Source organism: Adiantum capillus-veneris, chromosome 3 (assembly GCF_014529385.1).
Source record: "Adiantum capillus-veneris isolate H3 chromosome 3, ASM1452938v2, whole genome shotgun sequence".
NCBI classification, from domain to species: Eukaryota; Viridiplantae; Streptophyta; class Polypodiopsida; order Polypodiales; family Pteridaceae; genus Adiantum; species Adiantum capillus-veneris.
Window position 1 is genome coordinate 146,008,228 of NC_140933.1, and position 15,979 is coordinate 146,024,206.

The 15,979-nt window shown below is 41.0% G+C and overlaps 1 pseudogene; it reads right to left on the reverse strand.

Annotated features, from left to right (window-relative positions):
* Positions 1-8,077: 8,077 nt before the first annotated feature.
* LOC147461868 (uncharacterized) lies at positions 8,078-15,790 on the reverse strand (annotated as a pseudogene).
* Between the last annotated feature and the right edge of the window lie 189 nt (positions 15,791-15,979).

Here is a 15,979-nt window from a genome sequence, read left to right on the forward strand (position 1 = left end):
TGGCAAAATAAAATCGACCTTGTCGAGCATTCACAGATAATCGACCTTGTCAAATTGTACATTGTATTGTAAAGCTAAAAAAATACTAGCAAGTTATGTATCTCATATCTCCTGTGCTTGATTGATGAAAACTTTGGAAAACTTTGCCGAGCACCTTTGCCTAAAACTGGTCTTAGATATAATAGCAATACACATTGAATGGTCATTCCATCTAGTGGTAAAGCTACCCCAATTTGATATGCTCTTAGCATAGTCCAGATTATGGGTAGGTATTATACCATGAAAAGAGAGCCATGCTACATAGATTGTCCTTATAGATATGAACCAAAGGAAACTTGGCAAGGAATACCCGTCCCTGTGTTTGCATGACACAACTCAGGTTGAGCTCCAACTTGAATACAACAATTTTCTTGTAGGAATTTTGATGCCTAGATGCCTTTGAATACCTCAACATTAAACCGTGAGAAGGACATCAAACACCAAGCCATTCCTTGCTTTCAATGGCAAAATCTTGAGGCTTGCTACAATCAAAATTGTGGTCTTTTTGCATGCTCCATAGCCTCATGATTTTGCCATAGCCTTTGCTTACAGTACTAAGGACCCTCCTTCTTTGTGCTTCATTGGATTCCTTCCTGCGGTCGGACAGGCCCCTTAGGGTGGCCTTAGGGCACCCTTAGGGTGCCCAATGTGAAACTATGAAGCCTTTGCTATGGCGTCTATTGCAGGCAACAACGCAAGAGGAAAAGCCGCTCGTTCGCATGGTGAATCGTTTTGGGAGCAGCCCCGTCAAATTCTGAGTAGGTCGCCATGCAGCCTTTTAGCATGCAAGGCCTCGTTCCTGCTTCCCTGTCGGCCTTCTCACCTTACATGCAGAGGTTGTTCCTGTGGCCTTCAACTTTGACCTCTTGCTTAGCCGCCTTGAACACCACAGTTTGCATGATCATGCAAGACCATGCACGCCCTGCTCTTGAGAACGAGGGAGAGAGAGAAGACTCAGGAGAGAGGGAGGCCATGCCTCATGCTGAGAGAGAGAGAGAGAGAGAGAGAGAGAGAGAGAGAGAGAGAGAGAGAGAGAGAGAGAGAGAGAGAGAGAGAGAGAGAGAGAGAGAGAGAGAGAGAGAGAGAGAGAGAGAGAGAGAGAGACCAAGAGAGAGAGTCCTTCCCCCTCCTCCATAGCTCTCCCCTCCCCTGAGCTCTGATACCAGTGAAAGGTAGAGGGAACTAGAACATGCTAATCTCCACCTAGCCATGGCTTATATAGACCCTTGGCCTGCTAAACATAGAGACCCCCTTGACTACATGTCCGTCCTGGCCCTTGGCTGTGCCTAGTCCTACCCCTTGCATGATAAGTTGTGCTATTGGGGCATGTATAGGTGGCGGGGCCCATGTATATTGTGGAAAATAGTGGCCTATAGAGCGGTTGACCATGGCTTGGCCAATGTGGAACTATAGCTGGAGGTCTACTCGAGGGTGGAGCAGACAACACAATCGACTCTTGTTGACGTGGTAAAGGCGATGGAGATGGTTGTGGCTGTGTTGACCGTGATACCTCGTCCACATGAAGAGTTGATCCGAAACCACTAGGAAGCCGCTCCTGTGGTTGAATACGTGCCAGAAATAATTTGTGATCTTGCTCAATGCTAATGCAATGTCGTTGAAGATGCTTGCACTCCGTTGCCAAGCTGCCACATCCTGCAAGACAATTCAAAATTGCATCCCCAATCTTTGTGAAGGTACCCAACAACCACCTGTTTAGAGGAGCACAAACATTAGTGAACCATGCAATGGAAAGTACCGAGCAAAGAAGTCTTCTTCTCGACATACCAAGCAAAGAACTCGTGCTTCTCCAGTCCAGGCCGAGATGGTGCTGCGAGGCCATCTAACATCCTGGCAAGTCCCAGAGTGGCTCGCAAATCATGTCACTATCAAATTCAAACCCATCATTGTCTGCTTCCACATTTGGTGCCTAGCAATCATATAATCGAATAACTTGAAGCCCTTCAATTTTACGTGTGAACATGGCTAGCACCAAAGCCTCGACCTACAACATGGTTAACTTTAAAATAGAAATACACCAATATCTACCATGAAACTCGTGGAGAAATGGTTAAGAACTTATTGGATCCGTAAAGTCATCTATCACAACGTATGTGCGTGAAAGCATCCGAAGGAAGATGGTGTGAAGATTAAAAAATCACACAAACGGGGCCTCCTCATTGATGAGTGCCAAGTGGTGTGCTCAGCACACCACAATTACTGCACCATCCGGTAGTAAAAACTCTGCAGCTCGGTAGAGAATATATTCCATTCGGGCATGCCACTAATGTCGGGTTCAAGTTTGCAATGTATGGGTAGGTCTTCCCACACAAGCTGCACCCCTCCAAGCTACTGATCAGGCTTCATTTTTCCGGAATGTCAGAGAGATCCAATCAAACGTTGGATCACTTGGAGGCACCTACAATGTACTAATACCATGCGTAAGACAATTGATTGAGTATTCAAAAACTTCAAAATTGAAATTAGATGCCAAAGTGTCATAAACTTACTCAGAATTGACTTTTGGATCCATGAGCACCTTTCTAGATGGTCTATATCAGCAAATACTACGAGATGTATTGGAACCACTTGGACACTTACAATTTCTGCCATTTTTGCATCAAGAGTGAGTCGAAACTTCATCACATCCAAAATTTAATCAGGTGTTAGGTACCATAAAGTTTTGAAAAAAAATCATTGGTTTGTGGTTGCGTTTCTTATCTAGTGGAGAGGAAGCAAGTGGTTCAGGTGGCCTCGGTGGGAAAGGCAGTGAGTAACCCACTATCGTCATATTTGAAACTTAGCAAGGAAGATTCTCTCAAGTCAGTTGCTGAGAGAGCAGAAATGGCAAGTGTGACATACTCATTGATTGTAGGTACTGTTATGCATGCTATGGTAGCTATGAGGCCAGATATTGCATTTGCAGTGGGAGTGGTTAGCCGATATATGGCTAATCATGGCGAGCATCATTGGATAGCGGTGAAACACATCCTCAAATACTTAAGGGTACAATAAGCAGTTGTTTATGCTTTGGTAATAGTGATGCATCTATTGTTGGTTACACCGCTGCAGATTATGCAGGTTACAGAGACAGTAGGAGATCTATGTCCAACTACATTTTCATATTTGCAAGAGGAGCCATTTCTTGGAGATCATCTCTCCACGGTTGTACATCTTCTTCCACTACAGAGGCTGAATATGTTGCAGCTTCAGATGCCAGCAAGAAAGCTATATGGTTGGCACGTTTAATGGGAGATCTAGACATGCAGCAGGTTCCAATTTTGCATTGTGATAGTCAAAGTGCCATTGCCTTTGCAAGGAATCCCGTGTTTCATTCCAAGTCGAAACACATTGAGGTGAGGTATCATCTCATATGGGATGCGTTGATCGATAAGCACTTAGAGCTTGTCAAGGTCCACACTGATGACAACCTTGTAGATGTTCTTATGAGGAGCTTAGCTACGGAGTGGTTTGCACATTGCATCAAGTTAATGGGTGTACGTTGAGCACATTTGTACAAGGTTGAAGCTGTCATGCTTCGCGGTTATATGTACTAGCTTTAGTCGCCACTTACGGTCACATTGACCTTTAAGTGGGAGATTGTTGGGTAGAGGCCATGTGTCCGGCTACCCAGACACTTTCCTTGCATTCACTAACTTAGAAATATTCTCTTATATAAAAAAGAAATAAAGAGACACACAAGCTATTCTAATAGGCTGTGTGTTTCCCCCAACATTTCCTACTCTCCTCTTCTTCTTCTTCTTCTTCCCCTTCCTTGCATGCACACGCACCATGGAACGCCTCTTCAGGGAGTGAGTAGGGTAGAGTAGGAAAGTGAATGAAAAAAGGTTTCTATGCTAAAATGTTAGAAGGATTTTGAGGAAGAGTGTGAGATCTTGTAGGGAAATTGAATTGATTTAAGGATGTGGAAAGTCAAAAGTGTATGGAGGAGATGAAAGGTGAAATTTGGTCAAGGATATGGAAAGTAAAACAGTGTAGACATGATGCCAACCTCAGCACCGTTGAGGGTGCAAGATCTCATGACTGCTCTTAGAGGAATGATTCCATCACCAACTGCCTACAAAGATTGGTCTAGCCTCTCACAACCCACCCTTCTTGCACACATAATTTCCGCTTGTCTTGCATAACATCGAAGTTTTTGCTACCTTTGAGAGGGGTCTCCCTCTTGCATGAACGTTTTCTACTTTTGAAGATGAACACAAGCATTGGATGATAGCACTAAATGTAAAGTTGTCCACAAGTCTAAGGTTGGGTTCACAAAGGGTGTGGGGCATGTATGCGTGTTGGCATGCATTCATTCATGGGTGGAGGATGTGCATGAATTTTAGGGCTCAATGTGCATGCATTTTAGGGATTGTGTCCTTGGAATGTCTATGTGCAGACTAAGGTATTAAGAGGGAGTTACCGTGGTAAGGGTTTTGTGTGTATATTAGGGTTTTGTCCATGGTGGAGGCTCTGTGAGAAAATTGGGTTTTGTGTGTAGATTAAGGTTTTTTTGCCTATGGACATGGGGGCGGGTATGATGACAAAGTGTTTGCTTTGTGGATCTATGGCTTTTAGGGTTTCTTGGTGTTTTTTTGTTGTGGAATGAGTTTTGATTATGGTTTTTTGAAAGTGTGATGTCACTCGATGGAAGAGGCTCTTATGTGCTTACTCTTGTGTGTAATTGTATAGGTTATTTCCAAGGTGAAGAGTGTTTGTGAAGGGGTTGGGATTTCTTTATGGCTTGCATTTTTGTGGAAATCAGTGGTGGTTTTCTTCGTTGGTTTTGACCCTTTTTTGTTTGTTTTAAACACCTTGATTCTTGAAGTGTTAAACAAATTTTGATGTGTGTTTGTATGTGAAGTAGGATTGACAGCAGGTATCTTCATCATAGATAAAATATTTACACATCAATTTTAATGATTTAGGTGTATACTTGTCCTTGTGTGTGTGTGGGTGTGTGTGTGTGTGTGTGTGTGTGAGAGAGAGAGAGAGAGAGAGAGAGAGAGAGAGAGAGAGAGAGAGAGAGAGAGAGAGATCTAGGGATGATTACGATGATGTTTGATCGAGTGTGTTTGCCAAGGGGAAAAAACACACACACACACACACACACACACACACACACACACACACACACACACACACACACACACACACACACACACACACACACAGACGGAGGATCAGGAAAGAGAGAAAAGGAGCAGATCCTTAGCTATGAATCATTGAGAGAGGAAAATAATCTTTTTGGAAATCTGCTCGCGGGATTCTAAAAAAGCGCTTGTCAAAAAATGCTTGCCAAAAAATATTCCCCCACTATCTATACTGCATGTTCGTGTCCCAAATCTAGCAGTCTCGTGGCAAGACATTCCTTCTCAATCATCGACGCCATGTGATTGGTACCCCGGCCCTAAGTGCTTTAGTACATGTATCGCATGTTTGTGCCACGAATCAAGCAGCCTCGTCATAGAGGTTGCAAGACATTCCTCCTCCACCGTCAGCACCTTTAGCCCATGGTGTTCCCTTCTCATTATTCGTACCCCGGTCCTAAGTGCTTCATCTGCTCACCTTAATTGAACATGTCTGCCAATGAAACCACCTCACACGTGTTCCAAATAACCCCACATTTCTACGCACTACCCTAACAAACATCCCCCTAGCTCCCTTTCAATCTCAACATTCTCAGTAGCTCCTCGTCAAACTTTGAGCTCCCTCACTTCCCTTTCCGAACACTTTGTGCTTCTCTCTCTTGCCCATGGGCCACAACCCTGCCCCATTTGCAAGGTATTGAGTGTGGCTCGCTTATTATTAAATTATCGCTAAACATTGACCGTTTAACCCTGCTTGCCAAGACCGGCTTGAGGTTACATGCCATGTGCCTTGTGCATTCATCTTATCACACACGTGGGGGGCTACCTGCTCACCATTGTTAATTTGGCTTGCACTCCCCATGTACCTACTGGCAAGGAGATAATCAAAGTGGGTAGAAATGCAATGGTCCTTGGTGATTCGAGGTAATGCCAGCCCTCCAACCCTTACATCAATGTTGATTGACAACATTGAGGGTTTGATCAGGCAATCGACTCTCAAGACACGCGTCCCCCCCCACCCCCCCCCCCCCCCCTTCTCTCTCTTGTTGGTTTAAAACATATCTAATGGTCATCTGTTTATAAGTTGCAATCAGGTAGTTTGAACAACCTGCTTACCTATAGCGAGGTATTATAGCCTTCAACCTGCTCGAGCATAATGGAGAAGGAAGAGGAAAGGGCAAAACAAACACACACACACACACACACACACACACACACACACACACACACACACACACACACACACACACACACACACACACACACACACACACACACACACACACACACACACACACACAGATAACGATTTACAAGTGACAATCGCTCTATAGTTAATAGCCTCCTGTTTTTCTATGGAATTTAGCCTTCAACTATAGTGTCCAAACGCGTAAGGACATTCTTTTTGCTATTATAGAATACATATAGATGGAACTTTAATTTTAGAATTCTACATGGGATGTTGTCATTGCTACTGCTACCTTCACACATTAGTGTTGATGACTCATTCTTTGCATTGGAACTTGAAGGTGGACACTATATAGGCACCCTCACATAGCCATGCTCTCTTTCCACATTTCCAATTCAATTGTAAAAGCTCTTTTCTAATGTCCATATCCCTTATGAACAAATTGCAATGTATTTAGGCTCTCGAGGGACAACATGTTTATGGGGAAAGCCAGCATTACCACACCTTCAATATGATTGCCACAGCAAGTTTCAACAACATTGTTTCCGCAAGAATAGTTAGCTTAAGCACTATCCACCACCTAAATTCCTATCACTGCTTCATCACTTCAACGCCTACCATGATCAAGAATCACAACTTGACAACCCTGAGAATACTAGGAAAGACCCCCCCTTGGATGCAAGTATTTGGTGTGGAAGCCCATGGATGGCATGGGCAACCGACTCCTGCCTCTAGTCACGACATGTGTAAAGGGCTCTTGATTATATAGATATAGATTACAATGGAGGGTTGCTAGATCAACGTGTTCAAACTTTGGCCTAGTTTGAACACGTGTGTTCAAACTCTGGCCGAGTTGGTGTGGAAGCCCATGGATGGCATGGGCAACCGATTCCTCTCTCTGGTCACGACACGTGTAAAGGGCTCCTGATTACATAGGTATAGATTACAATGCAGGGTTGCTGGATCAACCTGTTCAAACTCTGGTCGAGTGGAGCTAGACTAATACAAGACTGCTGGCTCGACATGTTTGAGCTCTGGTCGACTGGCTCTAAATGTGCTAAATAAAGTGGTGGGAAATCTTTTGCCTTGCCCAAAGTACTCCATCCATGCTCATTATTAATATGGGCGATACGCAAAGTAACGTTCTCTGCTGTTGGGCACCGATCACCCTACAGGGTGCTGAAAATGGTAGTATTGGAATGGAGACTGCTTATGCCGGAACATTGTAATGTGGATGGACTAATCTTTGTAGAGCCTACCAAATTCAAGTAGTTTTACCCAATGACTTCCCTAAGACCCAACTCTACTTGCAAGCCAAGCGCATGTAGACATACCTCAACGAGACGCTAAAGACTGTGCAATGCAATTGGGCTTACAATTGTACTGCTTTGAAAATAAAAATTGTAGGTTGAGAGGATGTAAATTTTCTAAACCTTCCCACACCATCCTGCCCACAAATCTCCCTTCCTTCATCACAGCTGCCCCTAAGCACTTGCATGCCCTTATCATATGCTGCGACCATTAGTTCTTTTGTCCTAGAACCCAAAATAAATTTTCAGGTGCCGATTGGTTTTTTTACCTCAACCATGAGTACACAATGCCAGTCTTCTACTTCATCCCCAAGTTTTGAGAAAACTTGAACGACTAGTTTCCTCACCACGATGCATTTATGCATGTTTCAAGGTAGAAGAAAGTGCACAGGCAGAAGGGGGGAGGGGGTGTCTCACCAAACAAAGCGGAGAAAAAAGATATAGATACATTAGATATATAGATTCTCCACCATTCAAAGCAAATGCTCAAACAAGATGATCTTGCGTGCCAGTATCGCAAGCCTGTCCCATTGATTCAGCCCAACTTCCTCCTCGGTCCGCTCCAAAAGCCCCCAAAATAGCAGGTGATTGATGTGCTTTGTGCAAATTTCAAAGCATCTCCGCTTATGACTAGCATAAGTTGCAAAGAAGCCCACACGTGGGAGCTGGTGGTCACGATTATGTGCTTCATTGGTGCCACCATTTCCCTCACATGATGATGGTAATGATCGCCCACATGAGCGCAGGAGCTTGCAACTGCACAATGACATAACTTATAGGGTGTGATAAATTTTGTTTGCAGCTCGGCGATCCGATTAGAGAACCATCTGTCGTAGCCGCAACACTTGATGAAGGCCCATTTTAGACATCTTCGGAAAAGGGGAAGCAAGATCGACATGAGCATCAACATTCATGGGTGTTGGGCACTGACCATTTCCATTGTGTGCATGTTTTATAACTTGCTACCGACTAAGGCCTGAAAGTCAGAGTCTAAATTGCCCATGGCGAGCGAGAATAAAAATTGTGTGCATGTGCGTGCGCGTGCATGTGTGTGTGTGTGTGTGTGTGTGTGTGTGTGTGTGTGTGTGAGAGAGAGAGAGAGAGAGAGAGAGAGAGAGAGAGAGAGAGAGATTTGTAGGTGATGACCGTTTTCTTTGAAATTTAGCCTTCAACTTGTAGTTTGTGACATGTGTAAAAGGCTCCTTCTTTCGCCATATTGTGTTTATATAGATGGATGCATGTGAGAATGCTATTTTTGCTTAAAGTGGTTTACCTTAGCTACTGTTTGACTCTAAAGATTAATACCTTAATTCAAGTAATTTGAGTACATGATTATTAAAATGATTCCTCATTCTGACCATATTGTACAAAAATGTATATAATATTGAGTCATTTTTGTGCAAGCCATCTTCCAGATTTCTAAAGCCAGTTGTCTTGTACAAAAAGTTCTTTTGTGTATTAGTAATAATACATCCACACACACACACACACACACACACACACTTGTGTGTGTGTGTGTGTGTGTGTGCAGGGGGGAGAAAAAAGGTAGAAAACATTTAAAAAAGTAGAAGGAAACCCAAATTCACATTAAAACTTATTTCTTACAATCATTTCAACTCATCAAGGGGAGAGGTCTATTATATTGAGATGATACTCTCAAATGTGAGTCATGATAAATCCATTAACGGATTGAGCTTCCTTAAAAGACTACATAGCATAGGATCCTTAGTGCCCCGATATTCCAAATTTAAGTGACAATAGCTCAATTAAAGCACTAAGCTTTTAAAAGGTTATACATTGAGCTCTCTTAAATCCCACCAAAAAAAGCTTGCACATGTGGTATGTCATGCATACTATCCTTAGTAGCAAGCTAATGCCATAATTTGTCTATCCTTGCAATATGAATATGTGTGCAACCCATCCTCTAGTGTGTGTGTGTGTGTGTAAGAGAGAGAGAGAGAGAGAGAGAGAGAGAGAGAGTAGGAAGAAAAGCCCTCAAAGATTACTACTTGTTTTTTATTTCAAGGCATTGTCCTAGAATTTGACCAATGTGTCTAGCTTACTTGGAAAGAAGTCCTCTATTTTACATATGTTGTTCTTTACTGATTGGATCAAATTCTTCACCACTCTTGATAGAGATTGTGATGAATAATGTACAATGATTTCTGAATTAGTATTCCAAATCCCTCTTTTGGTTCAACAATATAATCAAGAGTTAGCTCATTTTTCATTAGTTGGTGCTGATCTAGTCAATTATTGGAAGAAATTTTGTGGCTTAAATCCTACCTTTGTTACTACCGCCAGTGTCCCTCAATTTGGTGGATACTTTTGCCTAGATAATGCTACCTTGGAAACTATCAAAGAATTCAAAAATAATCTTTGTACTCTTAGTCAAACTACTCTATCAAAAATGGTCCCCAAAGTCTCTAAAGTCTTCCCATTTCTTCTAGTTAGGCAAATCGAAGTTGAGTATTTGGAGTTGATCACCAACTTTGGATTTTACCCAACAAAGTCCCATCCTTGGTGAAACTTGGGGCTACCTTGCCAACCTTCCTGCTGCCCCTATTGACGTGTGTTGCCTTAAAATCCTTAACGTCGGTAGTTCCTAGATAAGCATTACAACACGTCGCGTGGATATCGACGACTATACCCACATAAATAAACGGCTTCTAAAAATCCAAGGCGTCGGTTTGCACGTCTTTACCGTCGGTATATGCGTCAGTATATGTAGCGTCGATATATGCACTGAAACATAACAATGTGCATACTGATGCCTGTACAAACATGCATACCCACGTCTATATGGAAGCATATACAAACGTACATGTGGATGCGTATATGCCTATATGGATGCATATATATACGTGCTTATCAAAGCCTATACGAACGCATATATCGACGCCAAAACTTGCAAAAAAATTATTGAGTAGAGAGGGTTGGCATCTGGTGCTGCCTGTACAATAGCATTAAAACCAGCCCTCTCTGTTCAAAGGAAAGAGTGCAAAAGCAATCACACTCCATCTTATGTTTTGCATAACAATTGAGCAGATATGTGAGTACATATCGACAATGTAACCATTCCCATAACAAAATTTTGGAACTATAACCATGACGAGATTCACAAAACATAATCATAACAATACTCACAAACCGTAACCATCATAAAAATCATAAACCATAACCATAACCACAACAAAGGCTTGCAAACCATAACCATCATAAAAATCACAAACAATAACCATAACAAGACTCACAAATACTAACCATAACCTTAAGCAGATTCCAAAACCATAACCATAACCTTAAGGGACTCCAAAACCATAACCATAACCTTAAGCGGATTCCAAAACCATAGCCATAACCAAATTCTCAAACCATAACCATGACCTTAAGCGGATTCCAAAACCATAACCATAACCATAACCATAACCAAATTCTCAAACCATCGCCATAACCTTAAGCGGATTCCAAAAACATAAACATAACCAAATTTTCAAACCATAACCATAACATGATTTTAAAACCATAACCATAGCCTTAATCAAATTCCAAAGACATAATCATAACATTATTTCAAAACCATAAACATAGCCTTAAGCAAATTCCAAAGACATAACCATAACCATAACATGATTTCAAAACCATAAACATAACCTTAAGCGGACTCCAAAATTATAACCATAACCAAATTCTCAAACCATAACCATAACCTCAAGTGGTTTCCAAAACTATAACCATAACCAAATTCTCAAACCATAACCATAGCCTTAAGAAAATTCCAAAGCCATGACCATAACCATAACCAAATTCTCAAACCATAACCATAACATGATCTCAAAACCTTAGCCAAAACCATTACACGTTAAAACCATAACCATAACCATAACAATGTTCATAATCATAACCAAAACCAAAACCGAACATACATGAAAATATCTAGAACCATGGTTGACGTTTAAAAGTATACATGAACCAAAAGCATAAACATAACTAGCTATACATCAACATGTGTCAATGAAAACATATACATAGAACATACTCATCAAGGTAAGGCCTCACATTCGACGACCTCTCCCTTATCCTGAAGCTGATGGAGAAAAGCTGATAGTCCATGCTTGAATGCATATTTCTCATCGGAGGATGCTTCATGGCAAGCTCCTGTAATACAAACACTTAACCATAAGATGAAAATTAGGAAAGCATATATAAATATGCTATTTAAATAGTGTATGACACAAACTCATGTCAAAGAGTTTTGTAGCCTCCACTCCAAAGATGAGAAAATCCTACAGATGCATCTCACTGCTTCTGAAACCTCTCTGGACGCTCCTGCATATCTCGCACGATCCCTACCTACTCCTCTGCATCCAACCATGCCGGATTTGGCTCATTGTTCTTGTATCTATCTCGTGCCTCTGATCAACGGTGTGACATTGTCACAATAGCCATGCCTAAGATTGAATCATTGGAGATTGATCGTATCCATCTATTGGCATGTACTCTCTATGAATGGCATCAATGATGTAATTATTTCTCTCCCCATCTTGAGAATCCCAATGCTCCATCACAAAGTGCCCAAACTGCACCGTACGAAGGTGGAAAACCTTTTGCACATGGCCTTTCTGGCCCTATTCATAACTGGTGCCCCATCCTTGATCTTGTACACCTTGCTAGGATCAAACTCATGTGATCCCCAAGATGTACCTGGTGTGTTAAGAGGTGTACTATCTACTGAAGAGAGAGATGGATGCTCTCTTGGAGGTGTGGATGCATTGGTAGCGCCACTATCACAACAATCACTGCCAACACCTGAACGATGAAACCTGTGTTGTCTCACTTCATCCGTGCTCTTCCATAGCTATGAGTGTACAAGAGAGTGTACGCTTCTACGTGAGCTCAATAGGATTAACCGCCATTATATCCAAAGCTAAACAGGTGATAAATCACAAGGTCTATCATTGTAAAATAGAATACAACTTAATAAAAAGTAGTGTACCAATAATGAAAAAAATTATTGTTAGTGATGGACAAGTTGGTTTTCAAGGTTGCACTGAGAGCCAAGGCAAGATATCTTTAACTTTTTGCAAGTTTTTCTTTGGTGGAAATGACCTCAAACCAAATCTAGGTAGGCAAAGCATGAATATTATTGTCAGTCCATTATTACATCATCAAGCTTACAAACAATGGACGAGAACATAGAGCAAGAGAAAGAGGGAAACATCAGAGTGGAAAAATTCAACCAGGTTACCACACCGTTTCATGACTCTTGAAAGGAAATATTTTATGTCTTGTTTGGTTCGAAGTCATGATCATCGTAAGAACCTAAAATATAAAATAATTTCACACACACACACACACACACACACACACACACACACACACACACACACACACACACACACACACACACACTCCTTATGTGCCTAGTGGCTAGGCGTGAAAATATCTTAAGGGGATGCCTTGCTCTAAAACTGTGTAACTAATGGCTTTCCACCGGTGGTTGAAGAAATCTTTTGATGCTTGGATCAGGAAGTTATGGGATGTCTGCAATTGTTTTGCTCTATGGTCTACTACATTTATTGAAGGATGTATGCATCATGAGATGCTGGCCTAATGCACCGTGCAACAATATTCGACTTGACATGGCTTTGCTAGCTGCCTTTGTGAGCACATTAAGGTAATACAATAAAATGTACTGAGATAACGTTTCCTTCCCTCTCAACCAATGCTTTTGAGCATAGAATTTGGCACCGATATGTAGGGTCTGTTACTAGAGTAGATACCTACTCTTAAAGCTGGGACTAAATAATTGCATACAATTGGTGGATGGGCTTGCCTCATATAGCACATTAAGGTAATACAATAAAACGTACTGAGATAACATTTCCTTCCCTCTCAACCAATGCTTTTGAGCATAGAATTTGCACCGATATGTAGGGTCTGTTACTAGAGTAGATACCTACTCTTAAAGCTGGGACTAAATAATTGCATACAATTGGTGGATGGGCTTGCCTCATATACCCTCCTACCTTCCACCTATATATAAACAAGCAAGGGAACCTTCTCTACTCACTTATAAGTGCCTTTGGTATTTTTCTGTGTCATAATCTGGAGAGAGAGAGAGAGAGAGAGAGAGAGAGAGAGAGAGAGAGAGAGAGAGAGAGAGAGAGAGAGAGAGAGTAAGGGTGCACTGGTTGGCATATTTCTACTTTTTACTGAAGTCTACAAGGTGTGGGCATTTGTATACTATGGAGATAGTTGAAAAAACCTCCTCTTCACAGGTTTTTTTTTTGTTCCTTGTTGGGATAATGGTATAAAATTTTGTGGTTTCATATATCTAAGGTGTTGGACTTGGTGTTAGTTTGTATATGGCTTTGTTGTTATTACTTTTTCCAATGATTGATTTGAATTGAAAAAAATACCCACTGTTGTTTAGGAATTTAGCCTGCCTCATGTGAATACTGTGACTAGATTTATCTCCTCATGGAAATTCCATACTCATTATTTTGGGTATGATGTTGCAATTATGATCTAATTGTTGCATTTTGGCCCTCTTCTTGCTCCCCTAACACATAATTTTTTATTGTGTGTTAGTGTATTTTTTGAGTCATTTGCTGAATGATGCTTAGAGCTTGATGTTTTCATGATACTCTAAAATCACTCACTAAGTTGTTTAGCTTTATACACTGGCTGTGGTGTTTTGTTGTGGGGTTTTGTTATGGTGTTTGGCTATTGTGATGATTCTAAGTGTAACCTTGTTTTGAGCTTGCCGTGAAATACTAGCTGGGTGCTGATCCTAAGCAATTTCACTTGAAAAGAAAATGCATAACTAGAGTTTTAAAATATTGATTGTTGATCGTCGTAATGTTGATGTGTTATATTACTTGTTGGAATAATAACTTTTGACATCATTCGATATGATCTACACTACCGATCTTTGAAATTTTTTGTCTATACGTCCTTTTGAATCTTTTGTTTTAGTCTTACTTTAATATGCTGTAGTTTTCTATGTAGTTTGGTCTGCATATCATGGTTTTTTTGGCTCCTAGATTTATCTGCGATAGTTTATCTTTAACTTATTTGAGCTAATTAGGAATTCTCGCTTGGATTTTTGGAGTGCTTATGCTGTAATATTGCCAGACAAGGCTTTATGCAAGTGGATTGCATTTGATGACCCAATGTTGCTTTGTATTAGAATTTTATTTTGAAGGATACCCTTACCTACCTTTGTGTTTGCGCACATACTAGTTGATCTCCCCTCATTTATATACATGATCATTAGAATGATTCCTCATTCTGACCAGATTGTACACAAATGAATTTAATATTGAGTCATTTTTGTGCAAGCCATCTTCTTGTTGTCCAAAGCCAGTTGTCTTTCGAACAAAAACTTCTTTTTAGTATAAGTATTAGTAATAATACCGCAACACACACACACACACATGTGTGTGTGTGTGTGTAGAGAGAGAGAGAGAGAGAGAGAGAGAGAGAGAGAGAGAGGGAGGAAGAAAAAATATAGAAAATGCTTAAAAAAGTAGAAGGAAACCCAAATTCACATGAAAACTTATTTCTTACAACCATTCAACTCACAAAGGGGAGAGGTCTATGATACTGAGATGATACTCTCAAATGTAAGTCATAATAAATCCATTATTGGATTGAGATTTTTTAAAAGACTACATATCACAGGACCCTTAGTGCCCCTATATTCTGAATGTAAGTGACAATAGCTCCATTAAAGCACCAAGCTTTTAAAAGGTTATATATCGAGCTCTCTCAAACCCCCCTTAAAAAAATCTTGCTAATGTGGTATATCATGCATACTATTCATAGTAGCAAGCTAATGCCTTATTTCGGCTATCCTTCCAATATGAATACGTGTGTGACCCATCCGAGAGAGAGAGAGAGAGAGAGAGAGAGAGAGAGAGAGAGAGAAGAAGAAGAAGAAGAAGATGATGAAGAGGAGGAGGAGGAGAGAGAAAAGTCCTCAAAGATAACATGCTTGTTTTTTATTTCAAGGCATTGGCCGAGAATTTGCCCACTATAACTAGCTCACTTGAGGGTAGTGACGAAGGAAGAGAGAGAGAGAGAGAGAGAGAGAGAGAGAGAGAGAGAGAGAGAGAGAGAGAGAGAGGAGGAGGAGGAGGAGGAGGAGGAGGAAGAAGAAAAAATATAATCCCAATTCACACTCCTTGTTGTTAACAATTGCTAGTTTTCATTTAATGTGCCCACCTTACTAAAATCGACTGCTGGAAACATGCTCTTGAAGCCTTGATTTTGTGACATATTTTTTGTGTACTTCAATGGAAAATAGGTGTTATTGATCACACAAAAATAATTGAGACACTCTA